This window comes from Protopterus annectens, chromosome 2.part0, assembly GCF_019279795.1.
Source record: "Protopterus annectens isolate FY-2018-M chromosome 2.part0, PAN1.0, whole genome shotgun sequence".
Classification (NCBI taxonomy): domain Eukaryota; kingdom Metazoa; phylum Chordata; order Ceratodontiformes; family Protopteridae; genus Protopterus; species Protopterus annectens.
In genome coordinates this window covers 7,940,390-7,964,894 of record NC_056728.1, presented here as the reverse complement: position 1 = coordinate 7,964,894, position 24,505 = coordinate 7,940,390, and positions in this window count along the sequence as shown.

The following is a 24,505-nucleotide window of genomic DNA, read 5'->3' as shown; positions in this document are numbered from 1 at the left end:
TGCCTCTTCCTTTCTACTTCCATCCTTGTTCTATAGTGCACCTCTCCTTACTAATATACAATTCTCTCTTAAATCCAAACTGGACTCAAGCTACAATAAAAATCACTAAATTTGTAACCAGCGACAAACATTCCTCCCACCACTGCGTATCACTCCAACATCTAAACTGGCTAGAACTTCCCCAACATCTAACATACCTGCAACTAACCACAGCTCATTAACTAATCTAGAAGCCTTCTAGTTGTCCTGCCCTCCCCTCTCTGTTCAACATGTATCACCCAAATAGACTTCTGCAATCAGTTAATCAGATGGTCCTTAATGTAGCAAAACCTAACCTTTCCACCAGTCAAATGCGTTACCCATACGGTATAGCAAAACTATGGAATGCTCTCCCTCCTTCAATTAGGTCTACTAGCAACCCTGAATGTTTTAAGACTTTGCTGTAACAATACCTGTTCTCCCATTGGCTATGTACATGTACCAACACTAACTATTAAAAAAAACAATATTCTTAGCCATCCTACTTTTCCTCTCTATGTCACTTATGGCTCAGATTCCTCATATATAGATTCAGTGCTTCCAACTTAATAAGTCCTGTCACAAAAAGAGATACTGCCAGCCCAGCTATCTGGAATTTTGTAAATAATTATATGTCATTTGTGAATATCAACATAATTTATATAGAAGTATGACAAAGAGAGATACTACCAGCACAGCTCTCTGGAATTTTGCAAATGGCTATGTCTTATTTGTGAATGTCACCATGCTTCATGTGAGATGCTTGTGTTACAACTGTATAAGAACTGTATGTTTTGTGTAATCAAACTGCTGGTACAGCGGTGTCTGTTGAAAAGGTATTTAACAAAGTACTGAACTTAAAGATGCAACCAAAGTGTACCCTACTGGATTAGAACAGAAATGTACCTGCACTAGTGTAACCGTTTAGATGTATATATTTTAACAATGGAAACTGGAACACCAGAGGCTAACTTCAGAAAAATAACTGAAATTAAATGACTTTATAGCCACGTAATAAAAGGATGTTATCTTTCAGTTTCAGTGCAGTAACAGACACAATGTCTAGAACTAGACATACACTGTATTGTCTTGGAAGTGTTTTTATTGTTTTAAGACTTATCTGCCTTAGATATAAGAAAAGCCTTATCTATGTATTTTCACAGGTAGATGCTAAATGCTACCAGCTGATTTAATGGGGGCTTACCTGGGATAGAGTCAGATGACAAGGAGTGATGTCATCCTGCAAGCTATCCCAGCAGTACTATTTGAGATATTAATTTAAGAACTCTCTGAGAGAGAGTAAGTATTCTGTATTTTTCTTTGACTTGACAGCATCAGCTGGAAGAGCCTCTCATCACATCTGCCTTGCTTGTTCTGTAAGTAAGTTAACTAGGATATAATAATTCTGTAGATATAGTCAGAAATATAGCAAAGTTTAATTTAGATGTTTTCTTTATTTATTTGAGACCGTCCAGCAATGTTGATTTAGATATTTCCTGTGATTTTGAACTCTGATGTTACTGTGATTATATACTGAGTATTTTCTTGTTCTTTTATTATTTATTATTAAATATATTTAAACATTTCATTGTGACTGATATTTGTGAGACATATTTAAGTTCTGAGAGTATTTGCATATTTATTTGGTGACACAGTGTAGGCCACTCCTAATAGCCTTGCTGTCGGTCAAACTACCATTTGTATTGATAGTAACATTATATAGTAAGATTGGACACCCTTTGTTAATGGCCTTAAAGTAGCTGATAAAGATTTGGCTGGTGGCAGTAATAACTACCTTATAGCCTGGGCAGAAGGGGGCATAGCTAGTAAACCTGTGCCAACCTTTTCTGTGTGTGTGTGTGTGTGTGTGTGTGTGTGTGTGTGTGTGTGTGTGTGTGTGTGTGTGTGTGTGTGTATATGCGTGTGTGTGTTTCTGTGTCTAAAGCAAACTTAAAAGTGTGTTTTTGTGTGCGTGTGTGTGATCTACTTGGGCAGGGACACGAAGCAGTCGTTGGACAGAGAGGGTGCTGGAGGTCTTGGCTTGGCCACTCAAGCTGAGATCTCAACCTTATAGCTGTGCCAGTGGGGAGTCTTATCGGGGATCTGGAGAAAGAGTGAGAAGCTATCCCAAACTGTAATTGCACTTGATGCAGAGAGCTACATCTGGAAATACTGTGTGTGTACCTGTCATCCTCCCAGTGTATGGCCCCACTGTTGCCAGTGGTGAGGATTGAGACTCCTTGATTACTGGGCCAGTGGTGAGGCATCACAAGTCCAATATGTGCCACCAGCCACACATAATCTGCTATATCACTTACCTACCATATTTTCTATTCAGTGTTAATGCCTATATAGCAATAGCTCTAAGGCTATACCTTAATCTCAGAATCTTTCTTTATACTGCTGCTCTCCCTCTTTCCCTCTCTACTGTAAAACTGCAATACTGTATTGTTCACACATTCACTATTATCCCAAGTCTTTAATTGTATTCTTGTTTGCCTTGCATACTTAAAAATCTAAGGTCTGTATAACTAGTATTATCTATTTTATTGTATCACTTGTGCTGTAATGTAGTGTTTTGTACCACTGCTGCTTGATTTCTGTATTTTGATTCTGTAGCTTTATCATGTAGTTTGTTATTGGTGCTTTTCAGCCCGGGCCTCAAATGAAAACTGACTCACCCTGGCCCAGTAGACCTCCCGGTAAACAAATGCAAATAAATAAATAAATAAAAATAAACATTCCTGTCTCAAACTGAAGTTTTCTTGATGCTGCAACCTTCCTGCTTTAAAGGTTGCTTTTGCACATTTATCAAGACCAAATGACATTCATATTGTCTGAAAAAGTTTTAAACACTTGCAGTTGTGCTTTCAGTTCCTCTTCTGCTGAAGTATACAGTTTTACATCATCCACAAAAAGAAGATGAGAAGTCTTTACATTTTGTTGTTTTCCAGGAGCCAAATTATAGCCATGGCCTAATGTGTTAAGTTGACAGCTTAATGGGTTAAGGGCAAGACAGAATTGCAGGGGAGACAAAGGGTCACCCTGAAATATCCCCCTTTGAATTTTTATCCCAAGAATAATAATTTGTCCTTTATCATGGCTTAATTGCAAAGTGGTCTGCCACTGTTTCATGGTTGCTGTAATGTAATGTCCTATGCATACTGCCTTAAGGCTCTGTCCCTGTATTCCATTTCCTACAGGGTTTTGAGGGGAGATCTATGCCTGACATACAGGGCATTGTCAGACCCCACTCTGGTGGACCTCCTGCATATCCACAAAACTAACAGCACCAGAATTACCCATTCTAAAGACTTAAACCTTCCCTCTGATATAAATAGGACTTGATGTTGAGACATGTATGTATCCCAGAGATTACCCCATCTCTGGAACAGGCTCCCCATCCATGTGAAGCACAGTTTCTCCTTAACCCAATTCAAGTGCAACTTGGACAACTGGATGCGTAATAGGAGATTTATCCCTGGTTTGGCATCCTGTAAATGGTTCATCTCCCAGTCCTTAGTTTGTAAATATTTAACCTCCTGAGCCCCTGCTTACACATATCAAAGGTATCAGAACTTGTCAGAGATTTGGGATGCATGGCTAGGCTTAAAAAGGCCCTTGTGGTCATAAGCATAGTAAACACCTATGAACCTACGGATAGATCAGTGTAGGATGTATGTTATATATTTTTAATCACTCTTTTATCCATGAATGTGGGATACTGTCAAATGCTTTTTTTGTAGTCAATCCATACTATACTTAGATTCTTCCCCTTTCTACAGTTCTTTGTTATGACTTTAACAACAAATGATCCTTTGTACCATATGGCTTTCTTTTATTACCCTTTTGTTCTATTGCTATGATTGAATTTTCTTCTAAATGACTATAAACTCTGTTGGCATCAGTTTTTATTTATTTTATTTTTATTTTACATTTGTTGACCGGGCTAGTCCAGCTGGATCAATGTCCATTTTCAGTGGAGGCCCGGGGAGAAAAGCTCCAATGATGAAAGCAAGATAATAAAAATAAACATAAACAATAAACAATTAGCTCAAAAGCAATGAGCAAAAATACAAAGATTTTAGTACAAGTAATACAAATCTAAAAAGAAAACAAATAAAACCAACTAAAGTAATAAGTAAGGGATTAACTACTTTCAATACAGAATATGGAAGAATGGAATGGAATTCCATAATAATGGAAGTATTACGTAGTTCAATATGTAATACATAATTATAAAAGTCGATTAAAATTTATTTATTTATTTATTTTTTTTTTATACATATATGAGAACAGTAGTAACTAGAAAGACATTAAGTCATTTGTAGTCAGAGAGAATATTATAGTGGTGAAGAAAGAATTATGATAGAAGAAAGATGAAAGCAGGTTAGTCAGGGTTGGTACAAGAGCAAAGCCAGAATTTGTTGAGGTGTAATAGAAGTTGTTTCTTAAAGAGTGGAAGAGTGGCTAGAGAGGAGATGTGTGAGGGAAGGTTATTCCATATTTTGCCAACTGAGTTGGAGAAAAGGCAGTTACCTGCAGTATTTGTAATTCTAGGAGTGTTAACTTGTAGTTTTTCAGAAGAACGTAGTTGTTTCAGGTTATTATAGGGAGTCAAGAGGTTGCTAAGAGCTGGTGTTTTTGATGGTTGATATAGAATTTTGTGTGCTATTAAGAGTTGTTGATAGATAAGCTTGTTAGGAAGTTCCAGCCAGTGTAATTGTTTTAAGTTTAGACAGTGGTGAGTTCTAGACTGAGATACTGTGGCAAATCGAGCAATATTATGGTAAGATGTAGTGAGTTTCCTGAGGTTACTTTTAGAGAGATTAGTGTAAATAGAGGAAGCATATAGAAGGGTAGAGATAAGATGTGATTGGGCTAAGGTGGTCCGAGTTTCAGGTGTAAGGAAGGGTTTGATTCTGTACAGCGATCCAATCTTTTTATTAACTGCTTTTATTGTGTTATTGACGTGATAATCATAGTTAAGATTATTATCAATAGTAACACCAAACAGTTTTCACAGGTTCACAGGTTTCACAGGTTAGTACTAGGCTAAGTGCCCTTGCGAGCCATTGTAAGCCTAGCCAATTATCCCTTGTGAGACTCAAACCCCGCACCTTGTGTTTATAAGGCAAACAGCTTAACCATTAGGCCACCCTCCCAACCCCCCCTGTTGTAGAGTCAGGAGAAATGTGGGAATTATCACTTGCAATAATAGTGAAGTTTAATTGAGTAGATTTGTGGGTAGGTGAAAATAGTAATAGTTTTGTTTTCTTGGGGTTAAGGAGTAGACATCTTTTTGAGAACCACTGTTCTACGGTTGAAAAGGCTGTTTGTGTAAGAGACTGGAGTTCTATTTGAGAGGAAGCAGTACAAATTATTGTGGAATCATCTGCATATTGTATACAGGTAGTGTTTTGGATAGATGATTGGAGATCGTTAATAAAGATAGAAAATAGAAGTGGGCCTAGTATAGATCCTTGAGGTACTCCTAAAGAGATAGGAAGTAGAGCAGATAGTGAATTTTTCCAGAGTACTGTTTGCTGACGGTTTTCAAGATAGGATGAAAACCAGGTTAAGGAAGAGTAATCCAAGGCAAGAGATTTAAGTATGTGCAAAAGAAGTATATGATTTACCATATCAAAGGCTTTTGATAGGTCTAGGAAAAGAGAAGAGGTTAGTTTGTTGTTGTTACGGTTACAGTTGATAGTGTTGGTAAAAGAGAGTAATGCAGTGGTGGTACTATGTGAAGGTCTGAATCCATGTTGAGTGTTAGCTAGTAGTTGTTATGGAGGAGATGGTTAAGTAGTTGTTTGTGTATACATTTTTCCATGATTTTAGCTAGAGGAGATAGTGCTATTGGGCGAAAGTTAGAGAGGTCAGTAGATTTACCTCCTTTGTGTAAGGGTATGATGTATGATATCTTCCAGATTGCAGGGAAAGTACTTTCTTTTATGGATCTGTTTATTAGGATAGAGACAGGGTAAGCAATAGCTTTTGCTGCTACTTGCAGGAATTCAGCAGGAAGCTTATCTGCTGAAGGGGTAGTGGGTTTAAGTTTTTGTATAAGAGATTGTATATAGGAGGTAGATATAGGTTGTAGTTGAAGGGGAGGAAGAGAGTTATTGAAGCTACTTAAGAGTAGTTGAGAAGTGTCAGGAGATAGGTGGTTAGCTAGACTTTGTATGGAATTAGTGAAGAAAGTATTAAAGTTATTGGCTATTAAAGTGGGATTATCAGGGTCAGAATCCTGAGGGTTGGGTGTATAGTTCTGGTGTATAGTTTATATGCTGTCGGAAGGCAAGTTATTGGTCTATAATTTATGGGATAAATTGCAGGTTCACTCTTAAGTAGGCACATTGTTTTTCCTGTTGTTAACCAGGCTGGTATCTGTTCAGGTTGTGCATATAAATAGTTCTTACTCATGGCTAAATCTTCATGCAAAGATTAATACTTTTAGTCAGAAGTTAGATACTGCATCTGGGCCTGGGGTTTCCAGTTGGAGGCTTTTCTTATCTTTATTTCAATCTCTCTGGCCATTACTTCATCCCACTTCATATTCTGTACCTTTAAACTTCTTATTCTTTCTTTTACTTTTTTTATCCATTTAGCATCTTTGTTATGTTCCACATGATCTTCATAGATACTTCTCCAAAATGTATCTATTTCTTCTTTTTTGGTGGTCTTTCAATTCCTTTTACCTTGTTTCCCAATTCTCTATAAAACTCTTTTGGGTCATCAGTAAATTATTTATTTTGTACTTTTCCTTTATATTTTTCTGCGTGTCTTCTAAGTTTTTCCACCTGTGCTGAGATTTTTAGTTTGTTATTTGTGGTAGTGCATGCTAGATCCTGATCTGTTCTAATACTGTGAATTGCTTTTATCACGTCTATCTTTCTTAGTATTTTTGTTGATCTGTTCCCTCTTCTATAGTCCTCTAACAGTGACACTTCTTGTCTTAATTGCTTTATAGTTTTCTCTATTCTATACTTCCATGGTGGTATTCGATTTCTCCCCTTCCTTTCCATCACTACCCTGTGTTCTTGTGGTAGAACTTTATCAGTTATTAATTTAGCTGCTCAGTAATATATCCCGGTTACTTCTGTTTTATGGCACGGATCTCTATGGAAAGTCCTAATTACTGTGTTCATTTGTTTTATCAAACTTCTGTCTTTTTGAGTTTTATTGACCTTCTGCAGTCTATTTCTTTCATTGGTCTTAATATGTTTATATATGTCTATTAAATCAAACAACTCTTCTCTTAACTCATTTTCTTATAAACTGAGGGCACATTTTTTGTTTTCCATTTTCTGCTGGCATTCTATAGAAAGTTCTATAGCATCTTACTGTGGCACATTCTCTTCAAGTTCATCCTGTGCCATCTGTTGCTCTGTCATATGAGAACTCACTGGCCTCTCACTCCTCAACATTGACTGCATCAGAGTTTCATAGGTTCATAGGTTCATAGATTAGTACTAGGCTAACTGCCCTTGCGAGCCATTTTAAGCCTAGCCAATTATCCCTTGTGAGACTCAAACACTGTACGTTGTGTTTGTAAGGCAAACAACTTAACCATTAGGCCACCCTCCCAACCCCAGATTTCCACAGATTCCTGTTCCTTCCCTTGCTGTCCAGCTTCAAGCGAACATTTATACTGATTTCCTGTGGAAGGCTCCAAAATATCTTCATATGGCACCTGACCAATTGCTTCCCATTCCACAGGTTTTCCCTTAATTTGGATACCCATTGCTCTATCCTGGTGGGGTGCTTTCTGAATTAGATTTTCTACATTGAATCATTCACTTTGCAGGTACTCCATAATCTCAGTTTCTATTTCTTTAACTTCTCCATTACTAATCTCCTTTAATACTTTTCCTCTTTATCTTCTTATTTTTTTGTATTGTAAAGTTTTCCATGTCCAGATTCCTTTGCCTGTATTTCTCTTCAAATATATTTGGTGCTGCTGTTTTTGTATTGGTTAGTTTTGTTTTCTCCTTTGCATAAATATTACACCATATTAAATATTTTTTCTTTCCCATGTCCATATTTCTTCTTCAGATGTCCCAAGATCTTCCTGTTTCTCCTTACTTTGGAGACTCACTCCATCATGCTGTGATGAAACCTGTGTTAGACCTTCTACACCAAATCCTTCACTTTGCAGGCACTCCATAACTTCAACTTCTTTTCTCCCCATCTGGGTGAGTTTCTCAATGATACCTGAGTGGATAACTGTGTCAAAAGCCTTGGCCGGGTTAAGATAGGTGATATGCACTGTCTCACCTTCATCCAGGTCTTTGGTGACTTTCTCAAAGAAGTCTGGTAGGTTTAATAAGCATGATCTACCCTTAACAAAGCCAAATTGGGTTGGGTATAGAGTTTGAATGTCATCTATGTCCTTGTTGTTAATGTCCATGATGATTCTTTTTATGGCCTTGCAGATGAGACTGGTTAGACTCATGAGCCTATACTTCCCAGGCTATGGCTAAGTGGGTCCGCTAGATCCTGTTTTAGATTGCTTAGTAAGCAACTGGGATGTTATCTGGTACCACTGAGGCCATGTGTTTAGCCTTGGAGAGTGCAGATATAACCTGATCTCTAGAGATACTAGGCAGAGGACTGTTGTCAGGTATGCTTTAGGGTATGACCTTTGGGGCCAGGGAGGTGATGTTTGCACCAAATCTGTCAGCTAGCAGGTTGGCTATTTCCTCAGGTGCAGCTTCATGTTTAGACTCCTAGCATTAAGCAGCAGAACCTTGAGTTTGCCTCCAGCAGATTTTTTTATGTCAGAACTTTTGTTGCTTTGACATTGCTAAAAAAGGCAATATAGGGAGGCAAGCACCTTTGCCAGTATCCGATAACTTAGAGGACACATGTGCAGACTATCGCTGGAAAACCAGCATGGCCTGTTGACCATCTCATACCAGGCTGAGAGATACTGGATCCCCCTGAATTAACACCAGAAGCTAAGCCAATTGTTGAAGTCGATCATTTTTTGTTTATATTGTGGCATCATCATCCTGGGTGATGGTACATTCTACATATACATTCACGGAGCAGTTCACAGGAGAGTATCATGTTGATATGTGATTAGTATTCATGTTACAACTGTCTTCATTGACATACCCTCATCTGCATTACATTATCATGTTTCATCTGTTCTCTTTCCCTGTCTTCATTCCTGTAAATCATCTGTGTGTCCCTATTCAATACACACACTTCCTCTGACTGTTTATTTATAATGCAGTTTATGTACCTTTACTGATCATTTACACAACTTTTGTTCAGTATGCCTGAAACAGGTTTCCATAATAATGAAAAAAACACAACCGGAGCAGAGAAAAGCTAAATAGTATCCTTTACTACATAAATCTGGTACCTCGGCTGTTTGCCTTCAACGGACAACTAATACAAAATACAGCCATCTTAAATACACTTCAAAAACCCTAAACCATTTCATTTAATTACATTCAATTAAAAACAATTGATTTCAATTAGCATCATCCCAAAATTTAAACTTAAAAAATACTACCATTTACTATTTAATATTTAATTTATTAATTCTATAAAACCCATTCTCAAAGCAAGGTATAGTTATAGATAATTTAATGGAATGTTTTATTTTATTAGGATATTGTATTTTTAAATATGACGTTTTTACTATGTAAGTTTCTTATGTGAAATATTTTGTCTTGTATGATGTCATCCTGAATCATTATTGGTTAGAAACTCTACTGGATGTGTTTTCTCATAGGTTGAGTGTTATTTAAATAGCAGATGGATTTTTGTATCAGTGTCTGATGAAGCAGTAGTCATAACTGCAAAAGCGCTCACATAATAAAAGTTTGGATATCTGGCTTTGATATTTGATTTATGCTGCCAGCTTCTACTGTGGTTTGGTTCACTTTATTTTTTGTGTTTGGTTTCAACATTAAAAAATAACTGTCAATAACAGAAATTAATGTTAACAGATATGTTGCAAAATACATTCCAAGATTACTAAATAATCTTTTCCAGTCCTTTCCATACAATCCCAAATCAGATGTTAACATCCTTCAAGAACAGTAGTAGCAAATATCAACATGGGATTATGGCAATAAAGCTTCTTGAAGGCAACTGGGTTGTAAACTTGACAATCAAATAACAAATATGACAAAATTATAAAGAAGGCAAAAATCTGTGGCAACTGATGAATGTTATGTAAATGGGAGGTTAGTTGTAACACACTCCTGGGATTTTTAATGGCTTGCCACAATTCATCAGCGGCAGTGCAAGTGCATAGTATGAAAGCTCTGTCTGTTTCAACATCTGCAACAGTGCAGTTATTTGGTAAATAGAAGGAATGCCAGCAAAGAAAATACCACAGGATCTGTGAATATTAAATGGAGGTTTAAATGTTAAAACAGCTGCACACTGGTACAAAACAAGAATAATTGTAAAGCCATGACACACTAATGTATACGCGTGTCTGTGTGTGTGTGTGTGTGTGTGTGTGTGTGTGTGTGTGTGCATATATATATATATATATATATATATATATATATATATATATATATATATATATATATATATATATGTGTGTGTGTGTGTGCGTATGTGTGTGTATATATATATATATATATATATATATATATATATATAGTGTGTGTGTCTGTGTGTGTGTGTGTGTGTGTGTGTGTGTGTGTGTGTGTGTGTGTGTGTGTGTGTGTGTGTTTGTATATATATATATATATATATATATATATATATATATATATATATATGTGTGTGTGTGTGTGTGTGTGTATATGTATATATATATATATATATATATATATATATTTATATATAAAATATATATATTTATATATATATATATATATGTGTGTGTGTGTGTGTGTGTGTGTGTGTGTGTATATATATATATATATATTTATATATTTATATATTTAAGCATTTAAGAAGTAGATATACAAACAAATAAAAAAAAACATCAAATCAGCATTAATTTGCTACAGAACAGCCAAGTGAAGATATTATCTTTGAATTAAGGTGCATTACAGCTACAATATAGTCCAATATACAGCAGCTATTAGCAAAAGAAAGTGATCAAAGACAAAATGATTTTTGCAGTGAAGCTGCAGTTTGCAGGATTTGGAAAATATGAGTCTACTAAATGCCTTTTGGCTAAGATCAAGTGCAGCCACAGATGAATATCTGAAATACTGCCATATAGTGTAATGCATTTTTTAAAAACTATGAAGCAAAAATACATCTCCATGGCAGGAAATGAGGTGACATTTTAGTTCAGAAGTCAAACAGATTTTCTGCTGAGATGGTTCAAAGAAAAAAACAGTAAGTCGGGGCAAACATTAACATTCTTCATGCAGCTGACTAGTGTGTTTGCCTCCCTGGACAATTTCTGTTTATAACCATAGCATTTCTGAGGAGTTCCACGAAATCATCTGCAGTTACTTGCTAAACGTAAACAAAAACAATTAGGTATCCTAATGGCTGGCTCCAAAAGACAGAGATTGCTATCCTGATTAAATCCCCAATGACATGCATTCAGCTAGCAGTCTTGGTTCATGAGGAAATGTATAGTGAAAGATGGGTCTGAGCTGCAGAGGATGGTTTTTTCAACCCTGCTGAGGAGGCTGACAGAGTCCTACTGTAGAAATGCCATCCAGGTTCAGTCTAGAAGTGCATCTGCTAGCATGACAAGTTTTTTGGGGGGGAGGTTAAGTGCATCAAAGAGTGCAGTACACTCCAGTTGAACACAGACACTATTTGAAACCATGCTGCTGCCCCTGGCAGAAAGTGCTTGGCTTTGCATTGTGCTTTCAGGCCAGTAATAAGAAGATGTTATGTTGCTTGTCTTTCGGCTTTTCCCGGTTAGGGGTCGCCACAGTGGAACTCCAGTCTGCTAATGATTGGCAGTAGATTTTCACGAATGCCGAGGTGGCAGCTTGACAGTCAACCTTCAATGAAGGCATGCCCATTTACGCGTGTCTTTCGAATGCCTACCCAACCGCGGGGAGGACATGCAGACTCCACACAGAAGGCACTCCCTACACTCCAGCCGAGAATCAAACAGGAGAACCACTTGCTATGAGGCAACAATGCTACCACTGCACCACTGATGACAATAAGAAGATGTTATAAGCATTAAAAAAAATCTCCTAATGGCCATCAGATGATAGCCATAACTCTCAGCTCTCATATAACTACCAATGTCATTTAACAATCGAAAACAGGAAAAAGTAGGCCAGTGGGTTGAAAGACATAGATGTGTAGAGGACAGTGACAAAAAAGTTATTTAAAAAAATACAAATCAATCAGACATCGTACATTAAACAAGTAGCTAGTGAACACAAACGAACACAAGAATATGAACATTAAATGGTTAACTTTTGTTTACAGTTTCAGTTATTAGCTCTATACCATCTTCATGTAACACATTTTCCCAATAGAATATCATTGCACAATGTGAAAATGCAGTTTGTTTATAAATTAAAAATGAACATCACAGCCTGCTGAGATATTGACATCTTGTTATGCATTGTTTTTAGACTGCTTTTATTGTGTATATATTTCTTACACACTTTCATGCTTTTAATGCACATTTGCTTGGTGTATGAACGTAACAAACTGCTGATGCATCAATGTTTTATGGTTTCCAACTGTTTTAAAAGTATGAAACTACACACTTTTGAGAATGCTCCTAAACAGAGCTTTCATTCCCTGAATTTACTTTTGCAAGAAATGCTGCTAACATGCCTTCATTGTGATTGCATTACTAATTAAGGTGTGGGTGTGTTGCATAAAAACCTGACTCTGACACTGCATTTTACTTCTGCCTCTGATGAAGCTGTAGTTTTAACCACAGCGAAAGCTTTTTAACAATAAAGTGCGTTAAGGTTTAAGTTTTCTCCGACTTCAGTGTGGCTTTATACGTGCAAGTGGATTTCAATTTCAGTGTTGCAGCTTGTACTGCAAACAGCCTTCACAATAAGGACTTTAACATTTTTTTGGGCTTTACGGTGCTTGTCCGGACTGCTTTTGTGCATTTTACTGGTTTCCGTTTGTCTGCTTTAACAGTATGTCTTCTGGCAGCCCTGACAGCCCGACTAGTCCACGATTATTCGCATCCAACAACGTAACTGTGGATGAAAGTAATGATCTTACCAGTTTAATCCGTGCATTAAACAAAAGAATGGATTCTTTTGTCAGCAAACTTGACGCTTTGGACCAGCGCGTCAATTTTACCACACAAGTCACATCATCTACACCCAGCCTTACCTGCTAGAGGATTACAAAGAGGAGTGACGGGAACTCCTTCTGACACTAATTCTTTGCTGAACCTGGATTCCATACCTCCAGGTCAACCTGTCCGGACATTATTGAACCACCGAATGGTGTTCATTCCTTAAGGGACATCCTAACTGGTAGTCCTTCAACATCAAGGAACGGAGTTTCTTTACCAATGCCACCAGGGCTTATTGGTGTTCTGAACTTTGGGATTTGGATTCAAAACACAGACAACTTGAGGTTTGGTACACCTTTGGAACAACCGGCTATGGGGCTATCTAACTCTATGGTGTGTGAGAACACAATAACAGACAGTCTAAAAGATTTTGATAATAAACTACTGAAGCTGAAAAAACTTCAATTAGAGACAGTTTATTTTCAACAATGTATCTCAGAGAAAATCATTCCAAAAGGCTTGCGGTCCTCTTTTAACCCTACTGGAATTTTTAAAAATAATGGTTTTTGTGCTGACTTAAGGACATTGTTTGACAAACAAGGAATTGAGCTTATGGAATTGATCTCTAAACATTACAGCACACATATTACGAGATTAATTGAAGAAGTCAACCAACTGGACAGTTCCTTAAAACAAAACTTGCACTTTGATAGATATAAATACGATTACTCTCGTATCTTTTCCAGTATTGACAGTTTAGTGGATAAGTTAAAAGTGAACAAAAATAAAAAACTGGCAAGAGATAGGTTGAGCTATTCTAATGGAACAGCTTATCCTAAACTAATGGCTTCAACTAATACTCAAGTTGACAGTACTATTACAGAAACTGTGAATGAAAACAATGAGCCAAACCTAAGTGGAGGTGATGACTAGGATGAAACAGGAACGAACTTTAACTCAGCTGCACCTCCACGTGGCAACTATGTGAAAGTGCACAACACCAGAAGTGGGCAACAACACAACCAACAAAGGTATGAAAATCAGGGAAGGCATTTTTTAGGGAACCCGAAACAGCGCCCTTACTACAACAAGAACTGGTCCAGACGATAGTAACAGGTGACTCTACTCCCAATTCAACGCCTATCACTAACAACAACATGTTAGGTGACTTAAGTATCTTAACGAATGAAAAAGGCGACTTTAAAATCTATAATTTCTCTAGCTTTCAAGTGCCTCCATCCCTGATAGAACTACTAGCATTCGGGAACACTTTTGTTCCTACAACTAAATGTAACCTTGTTAAGACGTTGATTGACTTGAAATGCTTTGTCAGGAAACTGAACTTGCATGTAATGTTTAACAATGATGTTACTAACATGAATACTAATTTGAAATTAGCTAGTACTTACAACCCCCACTACACAACATTTTAACACTTTTGAAAAAACTTGTGAATTGGACCTCAGACAAATGGTCACTTTTCACATACTAAAAGCGACGGTTAGACTATAACATCACAGAAGAACAACTACAAGGCTTGGAAAACTTATGTAAAGCACCGGTCAGGGTAGTAAAACCTGACAAAGGAGGTGGGCTTGTAATCTTTGACAACTTCCTATATATTAGTAAAATGAAAACTGTCCTCGATAGTCCAGCTTATAGTCCATCGTCACTGAATGAGATGAACATGTCAATTTCTAGGACTAGGGTTTTTTTAAGGGACCTATTTATTAGTGGGTGCATTGATACTGACACCTACAATTACATTGACATCACAATGCCTAGGACACCAGTAATTTTTGGTATACCAAAAATTCATAAAAACTTGGTTAACCCACCAATCCGGGCATTGATTGATAGCCGAGTCTCTTTTACATACCCCAGTGCCCAACTTGTAGAAATTATCCTGAGCAAATATATCAAGAAAATATCACACATTTGCAAGGACTCGTGGACATTTTTAAAAAAGATAAGTGAAATTGATTACAGCGACTCACTGAACTTCCTCACTATCGACGTCATAGATCTATACACATCTATACCTCACCTGGAGGCTATTGAATGGATTTCACTAATGTTAGATCGTTTGGGGGCACCCAAAAATGAAATTGATTTAGCATCCCAACTTTTAGACATCATACTTACGTCCAACTTCTTCATCTTTAATGGGAAATATTATCTCCAGAAACAAGGTGTAGCTATGGGGTCCCCATGTGGTGCTACAGTAGCTAACCTATTTATGGCCTACTGGGAGGTTGACAACATTCTTAAGGACGTTAACACAATGAACCACATCAAGTTCTACACAAGATACCTGGATGATATTTTCATTCTTTTTGATGGCGATGAGACACTAGCAAATGAATTTGTTTCTTCTATTAATAACACAACTGACTTTTTAAAATTCACAGCTAAAGTCTCAGAGTTAAGCATTGACTACCTTGATGTTCACTTGTATAAAGAAGTTAACAATTGTGAATATTCTTCAAAGATATACAGAAAACCAACTTACTGCAACTCCTTTTTACATTACAACAGCTGCCACCCATTCAAGCAAAAGAAGGCTATTATAAAGGGACAGCTAATTCGAGCAGCCAGGATGTGCAGTAATGAGATACTATTCCAAGAAGAATGTAAAATCTTGGAAGTAATGTTCACCAACAGAGGATACCCAAATACTTTATTTGAAGAAATACTGGATGAGGTCAATAATAAAAGAAGGGAAGGTCAATTTCTACCCTTACTTCCACACAAAATTTTCAGTGGACAAGAGGAAGACTTAGAGGCTAACCCGAGGGTTGGGGAGAACATACCCTTTCTTAGGGCAACCTCCAACACTGAGATAACAGGGACCTCGTTTGTAAATAGTTTCATCACAAATTACAGTATTGACTCGAGGGATATTCAAATTATACTTTATAAAAATTGGTATTACATAACAAATAATGAGGAACTCATGGACAAGTTAGGCACAAAACCTCTGATAGCATATAGGAGAGGCAATAATTTGAAAACTTTGCTAGAAAGAAGTAAACAGACGGAGCTAATGACTAGAACAAAAGGCTGTTTTCAGTGTGGGGCATGTAACTATTGCCATCTTGTGAAGGCTTCCAATTCCTTTGTAATATGCAACAAAAAGTACCACATTACACATAAGCTTAACTGTGATTCTAGATCCATAGTCTATTTAGCTAAGTGTAACTGCTGTGAAGCATTTTACATAGGCAAGTCTGACCGGAGACTACGGACAGGCTGTACCAACATGATTATGCCATAAGGAAACTGAAAAAGCGCTTTAGCTAAACACGTAATGAAACATCAAGGACATAGCTTTCATTTTATTGCAATTGACCAGGTCAAGAAAACAGAAAGAGGGGGTCCAGTACCTCTCTTTTTGGAGAATAAGGAGCTAGAATGGCAAATATTACTAGACTCATTTTCGTACCCAGGTTTGAATGAACATTGCAATATAGCTTGTGTCCTGAAAATGAGGAGCTATAAAAGATAACTCCTTTACCTTTGTCTTACTTCACTTTTCACTTCATTTTATTTTACTTTAATAGTAATTTGTAGTAACATATACTTTCCACTACCGTTAAGACTTATATTTAGCAAGGCTTCCAACTATAGTTGCAGGTAGTGATTTCACTAGATACTTTTTTACAAACACTTTTCTATAAACATTTTTATATGCAGACTTGTTATGCATTGTTTTTAGACTGCTTTTATTGTGTATATATTTCTTACACACTTTCATGCTTTTAATGCACATTTGCTTGGTGTATGAACGTAACAAACTGCTGATGCATCAATGTTTTATGGTTTCCAACTGTTTTAAAAGTATGAAACTACACACTTTTGAGAATGCTCCTAAACAGAGCTTTCATTCCCTGAATTTACTTTTGCAAGAAATGCTGCTAACACGCCTTCATTGTGATTGCATTACTAATTAAGGTGTGGGTGTGTTGCATAAAAACCTGACTCTGACACTGCATTTTACTTCGGCCTTTGATGAAGCTGTAGTTTTAACCACAGCGAAAACGCTTGTTTTAACAATAAAGTGCGTTAAGGTTTAAGTTTTCTCCGACTTCAGTGTGGCTTTATACGTGCAAGTGGATTTCAATTTCAGTGTTGCAGCTTGTACTGCAAACAGCCTTCACAATAAGGACTTTAACATTTTTTTGGGCTTTATGGTGCTTGTCCGGACTGCTTTTGTGCATTTTACTGACATATAAAAAACAATATAATTTAAAACAATTCCTTAACCTGTATTCATCAGCCAGAGCCCCGGAAACATTGGTATGAGATCATTATGCTGTTCTTATTCCTCCACATTTGGAGATAGTCTAGGTTTGGAAACATATTTTAAATAACTGATACTTATATTTTAGCTAAAGAAAGAAGAATGTAATAACTTAATGCCAAAAGGTGGGAATCATAGACCTAGAAGTTTGGAAAAGACTGGCAGCAGAACGTACATTTCAGTTACTCACTACAAAGGAAAAACAATTAGAAAAGGTTTTTAATTTAAATAACAGAGCTGATGATGTCCAGATGAAATAACACTGATAACCCTTCTAAAACTAGAACTTTATAACAGTAATAAAGTGAATACTGAAAAAGATAAGGATACCAAATGAGTAAGGAATTAGCGGTTCTCACAGCAAGCTAATCCTGGTGCTGCACCAGTGCATACTGGTCGACTTTCCCAGTGTGCTGTTGTCATCCAATAATTTGATTCTTGGTGCATTTATAATCAAGAAACATGGCTTTCAGAAGCTGACACCTCAGTACATCAAATACATGAGTAACCACAGCAGTCCCCTCTCCTGAGAAGTATCAGTCAGCGATACCTACAGCGGTACCCAGCCTTCTTACATATGATTCAGCCATAGCTGCGGCAGTGCACATCCTTGCCACCTATAAGCAGTATCAGTCAGCAGTAACAGCAACAGTACTCAGTCTTATCAGATATGTCTCAGTGGTTACTGCATCATTACCAAGACCCTGTCACATATCAGTCAGCAATTATTGCAGCAATACCCAGCATCAAACTGCAGTAACTACAGCACTACATAAGCCTGTCTTGTATCCAAAGATTCATAGGTTTATACTAGGCTAACAACCACCAGGGACTTTACAAGCCTAGCCATGCAATCCAACCTAGTTTTGTCCCAGAGTTCCTTGCATGCCTATATGGTGCAGTATATTTGTAAAGAGGTAGCTAAGAGTTATGTGTGGAGGTATGTTAGTTGGGGATTAATTTACTTACTGTTGACCTCTGTCTATCAGAGACATGGGGTCAGACTGGGAGTGAATTTGCAATTTCTCATCCAATAATCAAGGTTTCTTCTGAATAGGGTCAGGGATGAACTCTGCTTCACATAGATTGGGAGCTTATACCATACAGTGGGAATCCTTTGAGACACATATCCGTCCCTCCAGCATGTTCTATTTATGTTGCAGGCAAAGTTCAGGAACTTGGATCTAGTGTTGGTGGTACTGTTTGTCTTGTGGATGTGCAATAGTTGGATCTGAGGATGCCTTATATGCTGAGCATAGATCACCTCTCAGTAACCTGTAGGAGACTGAGTACAGAGATAGGACCTTAAGGCAATCTCTGTAGGACAGGGTACTTATACCGTGGATTCTCCTGGTGAGGAACTTCTGAAGGTGTTCCAACTGTTGCAAGTGCCTGGTTAGGTACATGCCAAAGGGTGTACCGTACACAATGATGGGTCTAATAAGGCTGAGTAAAGTGGTACTATTACTTTCTTGGACCAGAATGCCATAACCTTGCTTATGAGTTGGATGACATATGATTTTCTTACTGTCTCGGCTGCATATTGGTCAAACATCAGATTACTTTCTACATATGTTCCCAGATCCCTAACTATCAGATTCACTCTCAGGCTTTTTTTTATTGATGAAGTGATTTGCTTGATTGGATGATTTTCTAAAGGGCATGATAATGTTTTTTTTCTTCTTTGCAATGAGTTTTAATCCATGGATTTCACACCAGTCGTTTGTTTGTGTTAGACCCTGTTGTACGTTGTTGGTGTCATGGAGGAATCTATAATAGCTCCTAATTTACAGTCAGCTATGAACTTGGTGAGCCAGAAGCCTTTGACATTAGCCTTGACTTCCGAGAAGTAGATGCCAAACTGGAGCAGGGCCAACATGGAGTCCTGACGTACTCCGCTGGTGACCTTCCACTTAGTGGATATAGTCTTACTGATCTTGACTTCTTGGGTCCTAGTTATGATCCAGCTGGCAATCCAGTAAGTTATGATGGGATTTATGCTGTATTCTAAGAGTTAGTCAACAATACTTAAGTGGGGTATTGTATCTAACACCTTGGCCAGGTCAAGGTGAGCAGTATGCACCATTTCCCTTCATCCATAATAACTGTGACCCTCTCAAAGAAGTCTACCAAGTTAAGTAGCTAAGACCTTCGCTTAAAACAGTGAAACTGGGATGGGTCCAGTGTCTATAGGTTGCCAGTGTCCACGATCATCATTTCTATGATAATTCATTGCACGGCTTTGGATATTACACTTGTCAGACTGATGGGTCTGTAACTCCCTGAGCCAGTTGATGGTCCACCCTTATGAAAACGGATGACTATATTGACCTGACACATAACCTGTTTTGAAGCCATAGTCGAAGAGTGCCTCAAGTGGTCCTGTTAGGTTATGTTTTAGGCTATTTATGAGGCAATCAGGGATATTGTCAGGGTCCATTGAAGCAGTGATTTTTGCCTTAGTGAGCGCCTCCAGGATCTGCTCCCTGTTGATAGTAGGGGAGGTATGCTAGAAGGGATTTCAAAGGGAGTAGCTGGGGAGGGAGGTTAGAGCTAAATTTATCAGTCAGTAAATTTGCTAAGTCACCCTGGTCATTGAAGGTTGTGCCATTTACCAGCAGTTCCTCACACTGCTGAGTATTACTTTTAAGGTTCCTGACAAAGTTTAAAGAGACCTTGTTATTGTCCTTAGCCTGGCAGGCTATCCTGACCTTGTAATTGGCCTTGTTGGACTGTATTATACTTCTTGGTTTCTTTTTAAGTTAAATCAGAGCTCTTGTCTCTATGAGAGCTGCTCTTCTGATTTTGGCCTTGACTTTTTTTCTTTTGCAATATTGGCCTGTTAAGTTAAGGATTCCACCAGTGTGGTTTGTTTTTGGTGTTAGATCTGGGATTACTTCTGATAGATATGGCAGCCTCATTGCAGCTATTTACATTTGTACATGGTTTTTGTATATAATTCTGGCATAGGTTGCTGTGTTCTAAAGGTATGGGGGAGCTGTGAATTTTGACAAACTGTCAGTTAATAAAATGTAGTTTGCTAATTCTGGCATAGGTTGCTGTGTTCTAAAGGTTTGGGGGAGTTGTGAATTTTGACAAACTGTCAGTTAATAGAATGTAGTTTGCTTTAAAACATTTCCTAACTATTACAGGTTTAGTTGTGTTTTCCAAGTTGATTTTCATTTCAAGAGATACAGCTTTCTGGTCCAGCATCACCAATGAGGATGTGACACAGGGGGAGTCCAACGCTCTCCCATGTTGATGAGTACTAGGTCCACTATGTTTGATCCTCTGGTTGGAGAGTGCACTATCTGGTCCAGGTTGTTTGTGCTGATGAAGTCCAGGAAATATTGTGCCTGTGAGTCAGAGGCAGTGTGTACATTTCCCATTCTACAGACAGGTAGTTAAAGTCTCCCTTGAATAGGGTATTTGGTTGGATGGTGAGTGCCTCTATTAGGTCAAGGTAAGAGTTGTGAGCTTTGTCAGTCACAGGGGATGGCTTGACCAGGACATAGTAAGGAACCTTGCCTATGGAGACTTGGATATGGATGAATTCCAGTATCATCCTGTTTAACAAACCTAGAGTTGCATTTACTGCTAATATAGATCAAGACACCTCCACCTTTAGCACCTGTCTGTGCTGCTGTTGATCTACATGTGTGGAAGGCACTGTAGCCTTCCACTGGTGGAGTACTTTCTGCAGCTTTAAATGAATCTCAGTAACAGCACAAGTGTCTACTTTCTCAAGAATGAGGAGAGCTTGTAAGGTGTGGAGTTTATTATTTAGGCTCTTGGCCTTAAATAGTAACATCTTAAGGTTGTTTTGAGTTTTTTTTCTGTGTTCGTAGTTTTGTCATTTTGACATTGCTTAAAAAAAGTTATAAGGAAATGGATAAAGTTTTAGCCACTATATGAAAGCCTAGTGGGGATGGGTGCAGACCATCCTTGGCAAATCAAAGTGATCTGTTAACCATGTCTTCCCATGCTGATCGATATTGGATTCCCCTGGAGTGCCACCAGAAACTAAGCCAATTATTAAAATCAATCATTTTCTGTTCATACTGTGGCATCATCCTTGGTAAAGGTAGAATGTTGTTCAATGTAAGGCCCACACCTGTCTGTGGCACATATTCAAAGAGTTCCATAATGTCAATTTTCATATAGTCCAGTGAAGTATACCTCAGGTCATTTACACCCATGTGGACCATGACAGAATCATATTGATACCTGTCGTGCAGTGATTGCAGATCCCAGCTCCAGACACATAACTAACTGTTAACTTCTCCTTATCCATCCTGGTGAGAGGAGTATCTCTGTGCAGTACAGTAGAATCTGCTATAACAAGAGAACTAGGTAAAGTGTTTGCTTGCCTTATGGACTTTGTTCTTGGGGGATCATTGGGTGTAGGCTTATGTGTGGTCTTAGGTGTTGGTATTGGTGCATCCCTTAGTGATTGCTGAGGGAGGTGTTTCAGTTTGATGGCTTACAATGTCCTTGGGGTTTGGAGAGTTTTCCTTTAAGTGCCTCAGCAGAAAAAGGTCTATGTGCATGTGTTGAGTGGTATGTGTGAAGGATGTAGTGTATATGTGTTCTTGACAACCATGTTTGTAAGTGAGACATTTGCCTCCAACGAAGTAATATATGTACATCTCTTACATACTGTGTTAGTTTCTTTAAAGATTAAAAGGTTGTCTGGGTACACAAGACAATTACTACATTGTCTCAGGATGCCCATACCTACCAAGCTGGCCACAGAGACATTAGAAAATTGCAAATCCATGTTGTCAGGTCTTGTATTAGGATTGGGCTATTATGGTTTAGGGTTTTGGCTCTACAGGGGTCATCTGAGTGGTGACTATGGTGAAGGGTAGATGTTAGATAGTGCTATGATCTTAGTAATGTTTGATGCTTAACTTCCAAGATGGCTGCACACTGCTCAACAGCATAACTTCAGCTCTCATACTGTGAAAGCAGAAACGGAGAAAAAGAAAAAAATTGGGGGGGGGCAAAATTCAGTTAGGCTAGTAAATACAGTGCCTAGATGCCAGCAAAGAAAAAATTTAGAAAACCTGAAAGAAAATCAGTCTGAAAAGGTGAAGAGAACATGCTGCCTGGGAAGGATTCTGCAGCTGTTCAGCAAAAAACAGAACAACATTCGGCTTTGGTTGGAGAAATGGCTTCCAGTAATTTAGAGGAAAAATAAATCAAATGCACTCAGAGGTGATTGAAATAAATGAAACATTGAATGAATGTATCAATTCAACATCAAAAGGTAGGAAAAAGTAGAAGAAGCTTTTACTAGCCATTCAGATTAAATGATAAAACTGCAAAAATCAGAGGCTGAAATGAAGAAAAAGCTGGTTGAATATGAAGTTTCCCAAGAAGAACTGTTTAATAAAATAGTGCAATCAGAAGATAGAGCATGCAGAGAAAACCTGAGATTTTCTGCTGTACCAGAGAAACTGGAAGGAAGACTATATTCATTTTATGACAGCATAAATAAGCAACTAGAGTGGTGTTCTATAACAAAATTTGTTAAGTGAAGGAGCACATCGAATGTATGCTCCAAAACTGGCCATGAGAAAGCATCCAAAACTTACATTAGTAAAGATGCAATCACAGCAGTGGAAAGAACTGATCCTGACAAAATTGTGGCAGAGTAAAGTATTAAAAATTGGAAAAAGCAGAGTCTTTGTAGGAAATAATTATTCACTGTACACCAGACAGAAGAGAAGCAAATTTATCCAAGCAATTACGGAATGTTGAGAGACAGGCTTGAGATTCAAGCTGCTATATCCAGCTGCCCTCATTGCAGAACAGGCTAAGGAGGAAACAAAAAAGTGTTTCCAACAAAAAGTCAGCAAGCAGAAGGGGACTCTGATTCCCATTCTTCTGATGGTAAGGTTCATAGAGAGATTTTGCCAGTGAAATGTTTTCCAGTGTTCCGAAGGAAAATGCTTAAGAGACAGAAAAAAGCACGGGAGCTGACTAGAAGAATCAGCAGTACCTTGGACTGGTACCAGGGTCTGGTGTTGGGAGATGGAAATAAACAGGAAGAAGACCAGCAACTCTAAAATTAGCAAATAAATGGAAAACTATATCACATTTGTGAAATATGGTTTTGCAAGAAAAAGTGCTGCTTGATGCTCTAACTAGCTACTGCAAGCTTAGCTCTATGCAAAGCCTTTCTGTGTCATGGATTAAGGTCCTAAGTACTAGCTTTATAGGTCTGCTACTATACAAGGTACTTCTAATTGCTACTAAGTGGTAAACAGCTCTGTTAAAACATGCCTGATTTATAGCAGACAGAAAAAGCTGAACACTAACTCCCATACCCACTGGTCAATAAACAACTACAATTCCAAGTCCTTGGAGTGCTTCCCATCTCAGAGAGACTAGGTAAACACGTTCCGCCACAAGATGGATGATCCTGGAACTTTTTGATGGCAAAAGTACAGCATAACTAGCTCTCAAGTGCAGATTAACACCCAACTAAGTCCCTAAAAAGTCCTCTGGCTAATGAAACAATCTCACTTTAAGCTTCCCTATGTGTTTCCCATCTAGGACTGACCAAGCTACTTTACTACTGCTACTAGAATAGCAGCCTCAATCTTCTTAATGTAAAAATGCACTTCAGTTAGCCAAAAGTGAAAAGGTATCAACTAGCTAAAATCACTCTAACCCCTTGTGTACTTCCTAACTGGGACAGACCAGGCTACCTTAATACTCCTACTAGAATTGCATTTCCAGGCTTCTTATTGTAAAACACACTTTAGTTTGCCAAAAGTAAAAATACATCAGACATTAGTCTAAAAACTAGCTACAAGTAATTGCAATGAGAAATATGCACACTTTAAGGCAATTTTATAGTACACTAACAGTATAAGAGGAGACCCTTCTCAGTTTCTTCTGTCAGTAAACACTAAGACAAGCAGTGGAGATAAGACCAGGAGGAGCTTCTAGGGCATGTTATACAGAAGATGAGAGTGAGAAGAGCT